Genomic DNA, 17,660 nt, shown 5'->3' with positions numbered 1-17,660 from the left:
CAGAACTCTTGAATACATTTATTGCATTACACATTCAAATATTATTCTTTTCTACGAGTATTTAATCACATGAAGATATCATAATATTAAAATGTTTTGGTGTATAACTGTAATACTCTATCAAGGAGTTAGAACCTGTATGGAACATCAGCCTATATGTAACCATGGGTTCAGTGCATGTAAGCACAAATGGACTCAGTCTATTTCCACATGAAACAGTGTTGGTATTACAACAACCCCAACTACTGGATGATGCCTGCGGTCTCTAATGCTTTTGGGGTCACGCTCGATGTTTACGTCATCATTATCATCATCATTAATGTCACCACCTGCCTTGAGGCACCATCATACTCAGCAGTCCTTTCTGTGTGTGTCACAGACATCTAATCAACGCTGTTTCATTTTCGCACGATAATGCCATGTCCACGATCCATTTAATTATCAAGAAGCAATGGATGGAGAGGAATAGGCCACAACCTATAGTAGATTAATATACCGGGATTGTACTTAACATTCCTTCGTATCAGGTTCAAATCTCAGATATCCGAACAGAGGTTTTGCTCGTTTTTTTCAGTCTCTGTAGGAAAGTTGGACCACACCCTCTTCCTACCCCGTCCTTTTATAATCGTCCCATCGTTCGTTGCTGTATAATCTCAGGTATTAACATTGTTGTTATACATATAAATCACAATTGAGCATTGGCTACTATTGGGGCACGAGGTAGCGTAGTTGGTTGAGGCAATATGCTACAAGCCGGAAGTTCGCGGTTTTGATACTCGATGAGGTTATTGGATTTTTTCAATTTACCTAATCCTTCCCTCCGCGCTATGGCCTTGTGGCAGTTTCAGCTTCTAACAGAAATGAGTACCAGGAATCTTCGTGGGAGTAAACGTCGGCAGCGTGTAAGCCTGACAACCTCATTCCAAACTGTGAGCCGATTGGCTAGAAAATATAGGCGCCTCGACGTCTCATAACTTTATGGACCTCCACACCCTGTTACAGGGATAGCTTTACCCTCTTTACATTGGGTACTATTATTCAAAAACAGATTCACCTTAACATATTGACATATATTGCAGAATCCTGAAAAAAACTTGTATGTAGTTGGGTTCTACGACACTTGTGCAATGCTCAAAACTATAAAATTACTTATCTAATTGCATGTTTACAATTCTCATATTGAAGACAGGAACGGAAAGCCTATGCCAGATGAAATTGTATCCTCAAAGTTGCTTTATTTGTAAGATGTTTCGACTTCATGCGACTGGTAACAGAACTTCAGGAGCTAGCTCAGCAAACTCAGTGATCATGCATCGTTGTCCGCAGACCTTTCCTTACGTCCCATAGAGCAGCCTTCTCGATAAGAGATGTGCCAGGCACACAGCATTTTCCTGTAAGGTAATTCCCTGTGACGTTTTGCATGAACTTCGAGTTGGAGTACTGTCGCCGGAAGCGTTTGCTTGGAAACGACATGTGCAATGCGCTTTCTATCGTCCGGTGAAATAATCGATTTTGAGCATTTTAGATCAAAGTGCGGCCAAGCGGCAAACACGCAAATATACGGTAAATGCAGAAGGGGCGCTGAATTGTAGTACACTCTGCACTTCAGCATTTGCATCCGCAGTAAAAAGAAGCTACCCTGTGCAGTGTTTTGGCAGCATTAGTTGCGCTTATATTAACTAAGTATAAAAATCCTCAAATTATAATAAGCAAAGGATTGGCCCACTCTGTTTAGCAAACAAACCCATTGTAAGCATCAGAAAGAAGTTAGGTATAAGGCAACAATTTGAAGAAAACCTTCTAGCGACAGCCTTAGGCAGTCTTTCCCCAAAACCAATCGGAAGAGACAATTTACCGACAAAGACTTCGGAACTGCAGGTTCCTCAGAAGTATCATGTAATATTCCTCTGCATACTAATTTATGTGGTTTATTTTTTCCACTTCAAATAACCCATCATATAACAAAAAAATGTAAAGTTGTCCCTGTGCTTAACTAATTAAGCACTACGTCATTAAGACGTATGAGGGAATGGATGTATAGATCCATGTATTCTTGACCTCGGCAGTAGTTGGAGGTGAGTGTTTACCTTAATGCCCCAACCGCTTTACTCCCACAGAAAGGGTCCTCGGTACCTATTGATAGGAAGCTGGGTGGGCCTCGTCTGGACGATATGGAGAGGAGAAAAATCTTGGCCTACCGGGAGTGGAACTCCGGCCCCTCGGCCTTCCAGTCTGTCGTCAGTCGCTATACCGACTGCGCTACTCCATCTTATCCATCATGTAATACAATTATTAATTATATTATTTTAATACGCACTATAATACAGTATAATCATAGTATTAACCATGTGCCAATGGACTATGACCTGGAGAAGGCCGCGCCATAGCTGAAGCGGTTAGTCGCTGGATTCCCACCGGGTTCCAACCCGGGTCTGGTCAAGTGGGATTTGTGGTGGATAATGTGGCGCTGGGGTAGGTTTTCTCCGAATACTTCGATTTCCCCTGCCAATCTTCATTCCACCAAATTCTCCATCATCATAATCACCCGGGGCAGAAACAATAGGTCAATGAGTGGCCGCCGTGTCGAATGGACCCAACTGGACTCCACCCCCCGCTATCCGATAAAATGAGCTGGAGGCTCATGGAAAGAGTGGCGGGGAAACATTCCCCCGTAGGAAGCTGGGTGATCTCGAGAACCGGTTTCGACGTTGTAGAGAAAAGGATAAATTTCCTGTGCCGAGAAGAACTCCAAAATTCCAGCCCTCTGCCCCTCACGTTGCTAACCCTGCTTTCTTGAGTATGCAACGGGGAGAAGTTTCAGACGCTTGTGGTATACTGGAAGTAAAGAATAAGGGATTCGGCTGGGCTGGTTGGTGTGCGTGAGTGTGACAGAAGGTTCACGTGTTCCTTGTGATTTACCACTGTCTCTTTAAAGAGGCAGGGGTGCACAGGTCAAACACGAATACTGATCAGAACCAATCGTGAGTGAAAGAAAGGTTCTGGACTTTGAAGAACGTATGTCCGAAGTGTAAACATCGTTTAGACAGTGAGGAATTGAACCAGAGAATGTCATTCGGCAAGGGTCAGTCGTGACTAATGGACGTAGTCTCTCAGGGTGAGAAGAAATTACCAAAAAGAATGGTAAAAGCAGACTTACCAGTATGCCTAGACGTGGTATATTATCATGTATACAGAGTAGGCGTGATTAATAATTCTGAGTTCTAAATTTGATGACTGGATTCATTGGATACGTAAAAGTCGTAAGTACAAGTAATTATAACAATTTAACGATTACTGTAACTATAACACATAACATAAATTTTTAAATCACACGTTACTTCTTCACAGGCTGATTTCTAATTCTTCAACAGTTGTTTTAAAACTTCAGGACTCCCAATTCCAATTCTCTTCACGCTCAGAGCTTCTGGTTCCACTTCTCTCTCTAATCCTACAGCTTACTGCTCTCGTTATATGGTCGCGGCACAGACCACATAGAAAACATCTTCTGTTATTGTAGAGATGTGTTACCACGCAACTGCCTAGAAACCAGTTTCGACGCGTACTGTTATAGCAATGGTGTTTCTGTTATTGTTAGACGCTTAAGGGGGAAGGTGTTTACCGGTCATAGCATGGAAACGGCAGTTCTTCTATTGCTGCCTGTGCATTCGTTGCCGGGAGAATATGTTTAGCGACCCGTTGCCTAGCAATGGATCATATTCTGTCACAATATGAAGCAATTCTCAGTTTTATTGTCCGAGAGAGTCCTCTTCTCGCTCTGTGTGAGGTTAAGGTGGACTCAGAACCTTTCTGGTTATATTTAATTAAGAAAAGTTCGTGAAACCCAGCCGAGTAATAAACTCTGTCAGTGAAACTCATAGCCTGTCATTTTAACCGGACTCTAACGACTCAAACATGCGCATTCGAGAACGCATGTATGTAGAAAATTTTCGGAAGCAGTCAAATGTCCTTCCGATAAAATGATAAGTTATTCAGAACTTTAGAGTTGTACGCTATTTTTTTTTTTGCTGTGAATTCAATTCTCTGAGGTATTTTTCAAAAGTATGGTTATCTGTTGTTAATACCTTCAATTGGAAAACCTGACCTATGATCTCAAATGTGGATTCCAGGCAGAGAGAGGGAACAATGATCAAAGACTGTCTGGACACACAACTCATATCAGTGCTCTACTGCTATCAGAGAGGGCCTTCCTGCCACAGAATTAAAGATTCAGCATCGTAATTCTGCTTTGTAGCATCCTCTTGTGTTGGCTGAACAGTCTGTGTATGTAAATGTCACGTAAACACAGCTCACCGTTGTTACTCATTTGTTGCAGTTATTTATCAATCTCAAAGTCACTCTCACCACACACTCGACGTAAAATTAATTAGTTCATGAAATGAAATTTTGCGACTACCACTCACTCATCTTCAGGTTACGTGTGCCGTCACGCACAACGCGTGAACGCCGTTAATGTGTTGCGAGTAAGTAACGGTTAATTGTAGCCTGTTCAAGATGGTTGAGACACTGTGCTACAAGATGGAAGATCACGAGTTAGAGTCCCAATGAGGTAGAATTTTTCAGTTTACTAATCATTGCAGCCGCACTATGGCCCTGGAGTCGACTCAGCCTCTATCAGAAATGAGTACCAGCTGGAAAGATTAGGTCAATTGAAAAAATCCACTTCATCGGGTCTTGAACCAGCGACCTTTCGGCTTGTAGCATATTGGCAGTGGCACGGCAGACGCAGAAATCTCCTGGCTTGAACTGCTTTATTGGAAGAGGGGTTGGGAAGACGGACGAAGGAAAGGGCAGGGTGAGAGGTGGAGAGCTAAGGGTCTGCCTGAGCATGTGCTGTTGAGTGTATCCGAAAACATTGACACATTGACTACTTTCCTCTCCCACCCGTTGCTTCCCGTGAGTAATGCAAGAACATCAATTTCTCGTTCTGCGTGTCAGAGCTGTTGTCTTCTTCAGTGTTGTCATTGTCGTCACTTCCCACACCTCCCAAACTGACTATTATAGTGTACATTGCATTGTCAAAACCCCCATTCCCGTCAACAAATACTCGCTGTCCAACTTCTTCGCGTGCTGACAGAGTGGCCTCGTCTTCTTCGCCCTTACCGTGAAGTTCTTCAACACACAGGTTCTTCACTTTTCCCGTATTTTAAATAACATTTCTTAAGGCAGTGTATGCGTGTAGACACGTTTAGAGCTGTAAAGGTAAAGGTTAATTTGTTCTTATGCTAAACTAATTAAGCACCACCCCGTGAAGGCGTATGGGGTAGTGGATGTATAGATCCACATTTTCTTGACCTCGGCACTAACTGGAGTTAACTGGTCAGCTTCATGCCCCGGACGTTTTTGTCCCGGGGAAGCCCCAGTAGCTATTGGATAGGAGACAGGTTGGGTCACAGAATCGGTCTGAACGATGTAGAGAAGGGAAAATTTCTGACCCTACCGGGACTCGAACTCTGACCCTTCTATCGCCCAGCCGGTGGCCAGTCGCTATACCGATGGACTGCCACGGCTCCCGTTTAGAACTGTAAATAGGAAAAAATGAACGAAACAGGAATTTGAGAAATATACAACAGTGTTTTTAAGCAATTTTGTGGCTTCCATTATCGCAGAATTAATTTAATTTGTATTTTTAAAGAAACATTCTTTTTGACTGATTCATTGGAGAAATTTTCTTCCGTTATTTCACAAAATTCTCTCAGATGTAGACAATGAATATTTGAAAATTATGAAGAGAGATGGGAAGGTGACAATAACGGTCATTAAGAAGGTTGTCGTGAACTGCACGAGGAACTTAGTGACCTCAGGAAAATACTCAGCTGATAGTCTGTCTGAGGTTTTGTCCATATTCTTCCAACGGACTCAAGAGATTTCTCGCTACACCTATGAGCTCGGCGCTGTCTCTTTCTTCCATAAACAGCCAAGTTTACAGATTCAGAATGAGTTCCCATTCTGTATCGATTAAGTGCCTTTTGTGTTCTCTCCTTGTTTGTTTGCTTGAAGTCAAGACATATCTGAGCATAAGCAAATATGAAGCGTAGTTACAGAAATGTGTCCATGTTTATATATACGTACTTCTTCATTACATAGCAGGTCACGTGGAGTCAGAGTAATTCCAGTTGTATTCAAAGAAAGTACGTCGAACCACAATTCTGACAAGTTTACCGAAAGTAAATAATGCTTGGATTTCTGTCGTAAGAGTCACTCACTCACTTACATAGCTGAGTCCTTCTTGAGAAGCCGCCAATTGTGTAGCTACTCAAGAAGTACCCAGCATATTATGGAACACGAAAGTTCTTTACTGTGTTTATAAGAGCCCTCCGCTGGTCCCTATCCTGAGCCAGATCGATCCAGTCCATACCGTCCCGTTCTATCTCTCTAAGATCCATTTTAATATCGCCTTGGTCTTCCCTGTGGTCTCCTTCCTTCTGGCTTTCCCACTATATCCTCTATGCATTCTGCTTCTTACTTATTCGTGTTACATGTCCTGCCCATCTCATCCTCTTTGACTTGATGATTCTAACTATACTTGGAGAAGAATACAAGTTATGAAGCTCCTCATTATGCAGTTTTCTCCCACCTCCTGTCTCTTCATCCCCCCTTAGGTCCAAATATTCTCTTCAAACACCCTCAGTCTATGTTCCACTCTTAATGTCAGTGTCCAAGTTTCACACCTATACAAAACCACAACAAAATTTTAATTTTATATATGTTAATTTTCATGTTCTTAGACAGCAGATGAGAAGAAAAACAGTTGCTACAGTAAGAAAAAGGAAAATAAAGTAGGTAACTTCATTTAAAATGTAGAAAAAAATCATAATTTGCATGCATATTTACACCTGTTGACGATGAATACAATTGGATAATAAATGAGAAACCCCTTGCATGTCCTTCTGTCGTGACGTCACTTGATGTGGCATCGCTTTGCTTGCAGTGGTTTCTCTATATCTCTAGGCTGCTCTCATGCTAATAACTTCAGCTAAACCACGATCTTCTCTGTTCACTTTCATCATATTTCCTTCTCATTCGTCATTACATGGTATCTGGAATTCAAACAGTTTTGATAAATTAAGTAGCAATCCACTGCTTGTAGGGCTGCCGTCAGAGAGATTAAGGTGAAACTATCCTTGTAGCAGGCTGTGAAGGCCCACAGGGTTGTGAGGCGTCGAGGTTCCCATATATTCTCTAGACAGTCGGGTCACGGATGGCGGTAAGATTGTCAGCCTTGCGCGCCAGCCGCCCTTTACTCCCCAAGAAGATCCCTAGTACTAATTTCTGTTAGAGACTGAGTCGATCCCAGGGCCATTGTGCGGCTGGAGACATTGGGTCAGTTAAAAAAAATCCACCTCCTCGGGACTCGAAACCGCGACCTTCCGGGTTGCAGCATAGTGCCTCAACCAACTACGCTGCCGCGTGCCCCCCAATCAGAGAGATTATGCAGTAAAAAGGTAAAGTTGTTCCTGTGCTTAACTAATTAAGAACTAAGCCATGAAGGCGTATGGGGGAGTGGATGTACACATCCATATTTTCTTGACCTCGGCACTACCTAGAGGTGAGTTGTCAGATTCACGCCCCGGCCGCTTTAGCTCCGGTGAAAGAGGTCCCGGTACCCATTGAATAGGAGGCTGGGTGAACCACAGAGCCTGTCTGGACGACGCGGAGAAGAGAAAATTCTTGACCTTACAGGGACTCGAATTCCGAACCCTCGGTCGTCCAGCCCGTAGCCAGTCGCTATCCCGGCTCTGATTAGGCAGTAGAAGAAGTAATTTGGACTCCTACGGAAACCATACGGTATAAAGGACGAGGAAAGTTAAGAGATTGTTGAGAGCTACTGAAATGCCTCTGGTTGGTTAGCCTGCTGCTGGACTGTGGCATGTTCAGATCGTGGGAGAAGCAGTGGCCCCCACCTCCACATTCGAGGTCACCCCGAACACAGATCAACTTTGTTAATGAACATTATCTCAGACAAGAGGACTGCAGAGAGAAAGTGGGAGTTTAATCAAGTGAATGGTTTAGCCAATGGGGAGTCGAGCACTTCAGCTCCCTTTCTCACTTAGCAGACCTCATGAGCTCAAGTAGGCACACAATATTAGTAACATTTCCAGTAGAAGTGTAGTGAACGGACACTTAATTCGTTTGAATCTCATGAAGATTAGAGATAATTCCGTGTGCATGATGACATTTTGATATTTGTACAGTGTATTACATTTCGTGACGTGTCCTGGATTTCGATGTATGCTTTTTAAATTTTTGCGCTTAATTACAGTACCAAGGTTTTCATACATTTCTCGGCAATTCGTAGATATCTCACGACATATTTCTCGGGTTATTCAAAGGATGGAAGTCGAAACAAAAAAGGAACAGTAACTCGTTATTCACGAGTTACTTGCACAACACTTGAAACTAGATTAACCACTGATATCCATTCAGTGTACATTCAGATGTCTACAGATATTGTGCAAGCATATCTGTGATGTTAAATAAGAGAGAAATAACTATCCCTCTAAGAGGACGTGGAGGCCTATAGGGTTGTGAAACGTCGGGACTCTCACATTTTCTAGACAATTGGCTCACAGATGGCGGTAAGGTTGTCAGTCTTACGCGCCGGCCGCCCTTTACCCCTCAGGAAGATTCCTAGTTCTCATTTCTGTTAGTGGCTGAGTCGACTCGAGGGCCATAGTTCGACTGAAATGATTAGATCAATTGAAATTCTAATGACCTCATCGGGAATCGAAACCGCGAACTTACGGCTTGTAGCATAGTGCCTCAACCAACTACGCTACGGCGCGCCCCCGTGATGTTAAATACAGATAATAATATTAAAACCCCTTGGAGAAGACAGGTTACGAAATGGAAACATTGGCAGACTGATGAGATATTGTCACGTTGTTACAGGAGAGAGAGAGAGAGAGAAAGAGAGGATTTCGTAATCGAAGAACACTGCTAGAACAAAGCAATAAGGAGAATATACAGATAGAACAAATAAGAATTACTCGCAGGATCGCCGAAATTATACAACAGTGATATTTATAATTCGTGCTGTTCCCATAATACGGATAATGTGATACAGTCAACAAAGATTAAATGGGCGAACATATAGCACGCAAGTGGAAGTAAATATTCTGTTACAGATTTTTGGGTTCAGAAAGGCAGAGACAATATGTGATATCCAGATATATGCTGGAAGATAATATTGAAATATATCTGAGACAAATATTTAATGAATTTGCGAACTTCAATAAACATATGAAGAGAAAGTACATGGCGGACTACTGTGAAAACGGCAGTGAACGTTAGATCCATAAAATCAGAGTGTTAAAAGTGTGCCTTAGTAATCATGAACTTCAGAAGGAAACCCATCCACTATGAAGATGTATATAGGACGGCAGGGAAGACAACTGTGTACATGTTTCATTCAGAATTTGTTTCCACATTACACTGTCAGAGTACTACATGAAAATGGTGCCTCGTGTTAAGCTTCGCAGTGAGGTTGCCAAGGTACATGCTTATCAATATTAATAAAGCGTCCTACAGCTTGAAAAATGGGCTCAGATTCATCTTGCATTAATATCCCTGCTGATTTAATGCAGTCTGGACCGAACAAGCGCCAGTACGGCTTTTTGTAACACCTGTAACGGTAAATTTTGCCATTAATATATTGGAAATTGTGATTTAACTCAGATGGTGCGGTACAATCTAAAACAAGAAATGTATGACGTAAACCATTAATACTGGCTTCGCCCCAAGTTAAAGCGAAATAAAACAAATGCGTGTTATATGAGACTCTTGACAAGTTGGAGTGAGTGAAAATTATCCTAGTAAAAATAGCTGTGTATGTTATCTAGAACATGGCTCGGTTTTGAGTATCACACTTCTGCATTTTGAATAGTGTTATTATGTTCACTGAAGAAAATAAACACAGGAATTTCTGGGAAGAACTAATATCTTACTTTCCTTAGATAGGACACGTCCCCCATAGAGAACTCCAAAAATTCTCGTTCCTGCGGAAAAGTGTTTACCTAGCCTTTACCTAGCAACAATAGACAACAACAACACAGACAGACCCATAGACTCTCCATTCATAAGACACGGATCACATAGAAAACGACGCGTTCAACAATTCTTCTATTATTGCGTATATTCGTTGTCGAGAGAACGTGTTTACTGAGCCGCTGTCTAGCACCGAAAGAAGGGATAAATTTAACCGAGCCTTTACCTAGCAATAGTAGGAGGGATACACATACAGACAAAGACTGATTAGGGGGGATCAGTTGCCATAACTACATGCCAAGTTTCGTAAAGGTTGGTTCAGGCATTCAACAGTTATTAAGGGAGGTACACAGACACGCAGTCAGGATGGAGATCGCTTAAGCCTACTTTCGGAAAGAAGGCTAAAAAGGGAATATGTAGCTTGTATTCAACCTGACGCTATTCGAGTCCATAGCGTTTAGCATTAGTGGAACGGGAAGGGAGGCCTGTCTTGACGAATAAGGTATACCTTGATGTTGATTGTTACTTGGTCAAGAAACTCCTTATTTTAGAGTCCGAATATTAATTACTGTATTCTTGAAAGCTCGGCACTTGTCTCTAACCTGAGACAGTTGATTCCAGTTCCCATAGATCGCTTTTGCTAAGGCCCGTTTTTATATTAACTTCCCAATATGTCTATATCTCTCGCCCCAGTAATCTTCGCTATTCTCCATTTCGAACCAAAATGCATATGTGTAGGTTTTCCTCCTTTTTATCAAGCACACAGCATTTCCAGCGTATCCCACAGCTCAGTCGCCCTAATAGAACTACTGAAGTGTGTCAATTATGAAACGCCCATTTGATAAGAGTTCGAACTTCTGTGATATAAAGCGGTGTAGTCAGTTGAAATTTAATAGATGTTTCGGAGGACAATGTCGCTTCCATCTTCAGGGCAGAACAATCTAAGCGAGAAACCAGCTTGAAACATACCCCTCTTTGCTACCTGCTACTTGCTGGTATCTTGTTTGGATTATCGTACGACCCTGAAAATGGAGGCGACATATTCCCCCAAAATGTCAGTTGATTTTCAAGGAACTACACGGTGTTATATCTCAGAAGATATAAATCTTCATAAGCACAGCTGTGAGAACTCCAAATCCCAGCTGAGAAATTTAATCCAGTTCTTTCGTACTTCATCTCTTGAATGTCCAAGTAGCTCTCTTCTTTGACGACCCTCTGGTCTCAAGCACCATCAGTTCTTCCCTTGAGAGATCACTTTTCACTTTCTGTGTAAGAGGCTAATGTCTGTATTTTGCGTTTTAATTTGTAGGCCTTCATGTAGAGCACTGAAAGATAAAATGTTATGAAATGAATAGCAGTAAGAATTTTCCTAATAAGGCTTTTGAGATTTTATTATACCTCAGCTTATTTTTTCAGTGCCTCTACTTTAAGTATTTTGTTACGATTTTGAAGACACTGCTTGAATGATAGGCATGTTTTGCGTTAAACTTGCAAAGATTACGAACAGTAAGAATGTTTAAATGTAGAACGGCGTCTACGATGGTTAGCAAGTGATTTTGCTAAAAAAAACGCATAGGTATGAATAATAATTTTTAGATAATGTTTACATCTTGCCATAAAATCCCGAATTTTGTTAAAACCTGGGACTTGCATCCCGAACGTAGGTTTCCCCAAAAAGTGTTGGCAAATGCCCTATACAGAAACTGTTCGCATTTTAAAAGAATCTATTACATAAGCGAGTTGCTAAATTTATACCCTTCTCTATCTTTCGCCTACATACGTATTTTTATACTCTGTAGGTCTTAAACTCCTTGTTAATAGTCCTTACTTTCGCCGTCTTCTCATCTTCGGGATTCCTTCCGCACTGTTTCGTAAATCCTAGATTCGGGGCCTAAATCATACGTTTCATCAAAATTCGTGCTTTTATGGTGACGTATACATATTTTATTCCATTATAAATTGTTCTAAAACTGATTTGTTAGCTATACTTACATTGTGATACTACAAATTGCGAACAGAAATAGGGAATAGAAGATACCATCTTGGTAAGCCTAGGTATAGTTGGGCATACATTAGAATTTATCCAACAGTATCCTCCAAATGAGACGAAATATTTCCATTTCCATTACTCGGTATCTAACCTTCGCTTGTGGAAAATGTTGCATCAGTATAATATTAATTTGTTGTATTTTTACCCCCTTCATCCCATGAATGATGTAGAGTACAAGATGTGCTATGTTACTGTAGGATATGTGACGTGAAGTCTAGTTATATTTTCCTGGTCAGTTATGCATAATTCAGCTGTAGTATAATGTAATGTTTCTATAGCAGTGGTATACTGAGGGAACTTGATATGTGACAGTAAAACAGAGTAAACTCTGTGTAAGCAAGCAAATCAGCTGGGTTCCTTACTACTGCAGGATCCTCTTCTGTTCTAAGTCCCTCATTCCTTAATTCCATCCGATTCTTGCACATTAATGTCCCTCTTCCGGTGAGCACAACTGAGGGGCGGTGGCGTTCAAGGATGCCTTGCTGAGGGCATGCTTCATGCTGCAGCAGCCATGAGTCTTCTGTGACGTCATGCTCAGGCATCCTGTGCTGCTCTTGCCTAGCTCAGGACTTTTTTACTCATTGGTCATTCCTTTTTCTTTCTTCCACATCTCTTATTTTATTCCACTCATACATTTGCCCATGCTTCCTTGGTCAATGCGAATGTTAAGAGAGACCATTTATTTACAGAAGACAGTTTTATTCGTCCTAAGCCTTAGGCACAGTTTCAATGTTGTCGGTATGCATGACGTCAGATTGGGAAGACTGTTTAACAGATGCATTTCCATAAAATAGTATTGTATTCGTTGTAAATGTGTATATATTTTCGTTTTCTCTCTTCTCAATGATAACTTTGATTTGTTGTAATGGAATTATTATTATTACTGCTGCTCCTGCTACTGCCTGAAATGGGTAGAGCGTGTAGAACGCATTGGAGAGGTAATAAATGCATACGTAATTTTGTCAAGAGAACCTGAACGAAAGAAATTACTTAAAGATACCTAACCTTAGTTTGGAAGCTAATATTAAAATGGATCCAAAACAATTTATATATAACAATATGCAGTTTCTTCATCGGGCTCAGGAGAGGGTTCTTATGGCCGTCAATTTTGAACACGTAACTTTGGGTTTCGTAAAAGTTGCGGAATCTCTTGACAGTCTGCATATTGGCCTCTCAAGAGGGACTGTGCCCCAGGAATTTAATTAGTCAGGGTCAGTTATTTTAGCCAGGCTGCCGCTGACTTTAGTTCATGATTTAATTATTGCCTCTTTTTCACACATGCGCTTAGTGACGGATTACCGTAATGACATGCTCAGAAATTACCTCTCTAATCCCTGTACGAGAGAAAAAGGGACTTCTGCTCCCACTGTGTTACCCGCTAGGAGTCTTAATCTTCAGTCCTTCTGTATCTTTTGCCTCATGGATTTTTCATCCATGCTTTCATTGTTTCGTGACGTATTAGGCTGTAAATCCACTAGGTATGAAATTTTAATACTCACCCTGAAGATAATTTCGTTGCCTAATATTCTTGCCGGGCTACATAATTTATCCATGTTGTACCATGATTACAGATGAGGAAAGATAGAAAATGTGAGGAAAGGAAAAGGGAATAAATGTACAAATTAATAATATAATTAATTTGAAAAGTGATAAATAAAGGAAGACAACTAACATATATTTCTCATTTATTTCAGGAATGGAAGAAGCATTATTAGCAGTTTTCTGGCAGAATGTAAGGTGTGTACTATGGAAAATTACGTACATGTTTGCATTCAATTATTCTACACACAAACGTCTCTCTGTTTCGTGATAATATTCCTCTTTATTTTTTGCCTATGTTTTAATCGTTGTCACTCTTTTGTTGCTATGTTTATTAGCCTTGGTTCTCAAAATATTCAGAGATAATTTTTTCTAAATATCATTAATTCAGTGGTGTTTGTAACTGAAATATTATTTGGGAGGTGCGATAAAGGAACCGAATTTTCATCATTATTTATATGAACCTCGACATTTAATGCAAAAATTGTCATTGTCTTGCTTCATTTTATAAAGACTGAGTAGGAAATTGTAGTATTTTATAAGGAAGTTGGTTGTACGAGAATAGTGTTCATAGTTCATTTCCGCAGCTTCCAAACATGTGAACAATGCAACTGTGAAGTCAGTAGAACCGAACAGAGTCAATGTTTTTGAGTTACAAAGGCCCTACTTGAGAGAAAGACAGAATTTTCTAAGGCTTTTCGCTTCTGACTTACACTCGGGACTTGTACCTCCGAGTCCCGTGACTTATATTTACATCCTGTTCTTCTTGTACAGGCGAACGTCGAAGCTATACTTTGAAACAGGTCACGACTGTTTTCTTCCTATTATTATTAATTTAACAAAATATGACCACAGAATAGCGTAGTCGGTATAGTGATTGGCTACGGGCTCGCCGATGGAGGAATCGGAGTTTGAGTCCCGGTAGGATAAAAAATTTTCTCTTATCCACTTCGTCCAGGCCTCTTCTGGGGGCCAACCAAACTCCTACCCAATGGGTAACAGGGGCTTTTTAATAGGGGATAAAGCGGCCGGGATGTGAAGCTAACCACTCACCTCCAACTAGTGTCGAGGTAAAGAAAATGTGGATCTATACATCCACTCCCCCATACGCCTTCATAGCATAGTACGTAATTATTTAAATACAGGGACAACTTTACCTTCTTTATATTTTTACGACCATTCTCTCATATTGTTCGACGATAAATAAACCCTGCAGCCGATACATCATCATTAAAGTCGATGAGATTTCATTCATTCATTCATCAATGTTTCTACAGCCATTTGTTGGGCCTTGGCCTCTTTTTCAGTTCCGTAAACTTTTTACACAGACTGTAGGACTCCTTGGGCGAGTGGACCCTGAGATTTATCATTTCCAGTTTTTAAGACAAAGGAAATTTCCTTATATTAATGCTGCTGTAGGACGGTCCTGTTATGTTTCTAGTAGGTCATAAGTTCCTTGGAAGCTGAGATAGCGCAGGCGGTAGAGCGACTGGCTTCAGGCTGGACGACCAAGGGTTCGAGGGTCGAGTCTCGGTAGGTTGAAGTAATTTTTTCTTCTCCGTATTGTCTAGACAGTTTCTGGTGCCCACGGCCTCCTATCTAATAGGTAAGGGGGATCTTTCCCGCTGATAAATCGACCGGGGCGTGAAAGGGCCACTCACCTCTAACTAGTGCCGAGGTCAAGAAACCATGGATCTATACATTCACTTCCCTATACGTTTTCATTGTGTGGTGCTTCATGAGTTAAGCAAAGGGACAACTTTACCTTTACATTTACCATAAATTTATTATTCAGTCTTTTGATGTGATAAAACTGATTATAAATTTATTATTTTGGAAAGAAGTAAACATTCTCAACTGAAGAACAGAGGTTCGCTCATGGAGACAATTGTAACTCTGCGTAAAAGCTGGTCAGAAAATCGAAAAATATATATCTGCAAATGCTGAAAGCAGGGCCGGGACCCAACACACAGATAATAAAGGGGGCTGAATATTGTTAGCGTACAAGGGGCTAGAAGCGCTTTGTAGGTCTCTCTAGTTGATAATTTTCATTAATTCTTTTTGCTTCTGCGTTTTACAAATGTGGCATGCGGTAGCGTAGTTGGTTGAGACACTATGCTACAAGCCGGAAGGTCGCGGGTTCAGTTCTCGATGACGTAGATTACTTTTTCAATTGACCTAGTCCTTCCAACCGCACTATGGCCCTGGGGTCGACTCGGCCTCTAACAGAAATGAGTACCAGGAATTGATTAAATAATTTTCCTGGGGATTAAAGCACGGCCGGCGCGTAAGGCTGGCAACTTTACCTCCATCTGTGAGCCGATTGTCTAGATGATGTGGGACCCTCAACGTCTCACAACCCTGTTGGCCTTCACGGCCTGGTACAGGGATAGCTTTACTTTTTTACCTGCCTTCTACAAATGGGAGGAAAGCTGTATATGAATTTGTCTCTCATACTGAACTGGCAATAAGGTGCTCTTGCACTAAGTAATCAAGTCTAGGTCTTTTTTTCTGCCTGCGAAATTTAATTCGGGAAAGTGCTTTGGGCCTAAAATATTAATAAAATATAAAATGTTATGTTTCTAGACATTATCCATGGTCCTGTTTTCATCTAAAATACCTTCCTGTTTATATTTCGAAATATCGTTTCGGAGGCTTGATTCTGTCTCCGTCTTCAGGTAAAAACTATTCAGTTGGGCCCAATCAATTGAGCTAGTCCCTATCTCCGGCCATGAATAAATAGGAATATACACAGTCGGTAGGACTCCTTTGATGGGGGATCAGCCCGTCGTAAGGTCGCTACCTACACACAGAACAACGAAAACACAGAAAAAACACAGACAACCACGCCTTGAGTGGGATTCGAACCCGCGACCCCAGTGTTCGAATGGGCGAAGACTTCTTGCCTTAGAGCGCGCGGCCACTGTGATCGGCTATGTCAGTAGAAGTACAGCCATATAAATACATGACACCAGTCTACGTCGAAGAGAGATAACAGGAAAGTATGAAGTGTATTCCTCCTTCATGTACATCGTCACCGATTTCGTCCATAGCGTTGTCAGTCCACTGGGTATATTCAGCCTTTCTTTCGTCGCTGTAAAACTCGTTCACCAGTAACGGAAGCCGAGCAGCCCAAGGTATGTACTGTCGCTCACTCGGAAGCCGGGGTTGTGGGCTCGAGTCACACGCAAGGCATGGATATTTCACATGTGTTTGTGTTGTCTTGTGTTTAAGTAAATACCTTGCGACAAGCTGATCATTCATCCAAGGAGTCCTACCGTGTGTAAAATGATCGTGGAACTGAAAGTCCGAGGCCAGGGCCAAAGGGGGCTGTAGAGCCACTGAAAAAAAAACTTGTTCGGTTAAGAAAGCGTCATAAAATACGCAAAAGACAAACATTTGTTCATAGTTTCGTTACATCTCTCCTATACTAATTATTGATGTGAACCGAGTTTTAAAAAGGGGGTAAAAGGATAAAAAATATTCGTGCAGCTTCAAACAGAAAGCTGGAGGGGGACCTACCGCTCGTCCGTGACACTTGCCCGGTCCGGAAGTACACACTGCACGAGATAATGGCACTTCGTTTTGAAAGGGTTCATATCCACTGGATAATTACGTTTATTATCCCTCACAAATGAAATGACACGCATTGCATTAGGCGGCTTTCCGTCACGCAGCAGGGAAGTACATGAACATACGTAGCCAGGTCAAATTGCAACCCAAGGTGTGCTCGCGGGCATGAACGCTGAAATGGCAGTGAGGTTAACGGGTGATTAAGACGGCACACAAGCGTGCATGCAAAGTTTGTTAACTTGTCTTCTGTTGTAACTTAGTGTTCCCCTTGATTAATCAAGAGCGGAAATTGTTTACTTTACCGCAGTACACGTTTCGTGCCGCTTTGCGTAACACATCGATTTTGATGTTCATTAGTGCAGATAAGAATCTATAGTTCAGAAGCATAGTACCGGTATCGCATTGCCAAGTCAGAAACTTTTCTTTTTCGTTTCATTTCATAAAACATTTATTATACTCAGAAGGCTTCCATGTGTAGTAATGTGTGTTATTT

General features: G+C 41.4%; 1 protein-coding gene across 1 annotated transcript in view; it reads left to right on the top strand.

The window, feature by feature from the left end:
• LOC111873679 overlaps positions 1 to 17,660 on the top strand; it is a 980,223-nt gene that overhangs the window by 533,538 nt on the left and 429,025 nt on the right. The window contains exon 3 of the mRNA XM_033755436.1: positions 13,750 to 13,792. The gene's annotated coding sequence lies outside the window, so the exon portion shown is untranslated. The remainder of the gene's footprint in view (positions 1 to 13,749; positions 13,793 to 17,660) is intronic.

This window comes from Cryptotermes secundus, unplaced genomic scaffold, assembly GCF_002891405.2.
Source record: "Cryptotermes secundus unplaced genomic scaffold, Csec_1.0 scaffold191, whole genome shotgun sequence".
Taxonomy (NCBI): Eukaryota; Metazoa; Arthropoda; class Insecta; order Blattodea; family Kalotermitidae; genus Cryptotermes; species Cryptotermes secundus.
Note: the sequence above shows the minus strand (reverse complement) of the source record. Positions and strands in the feature narration are given on the sequence as shown.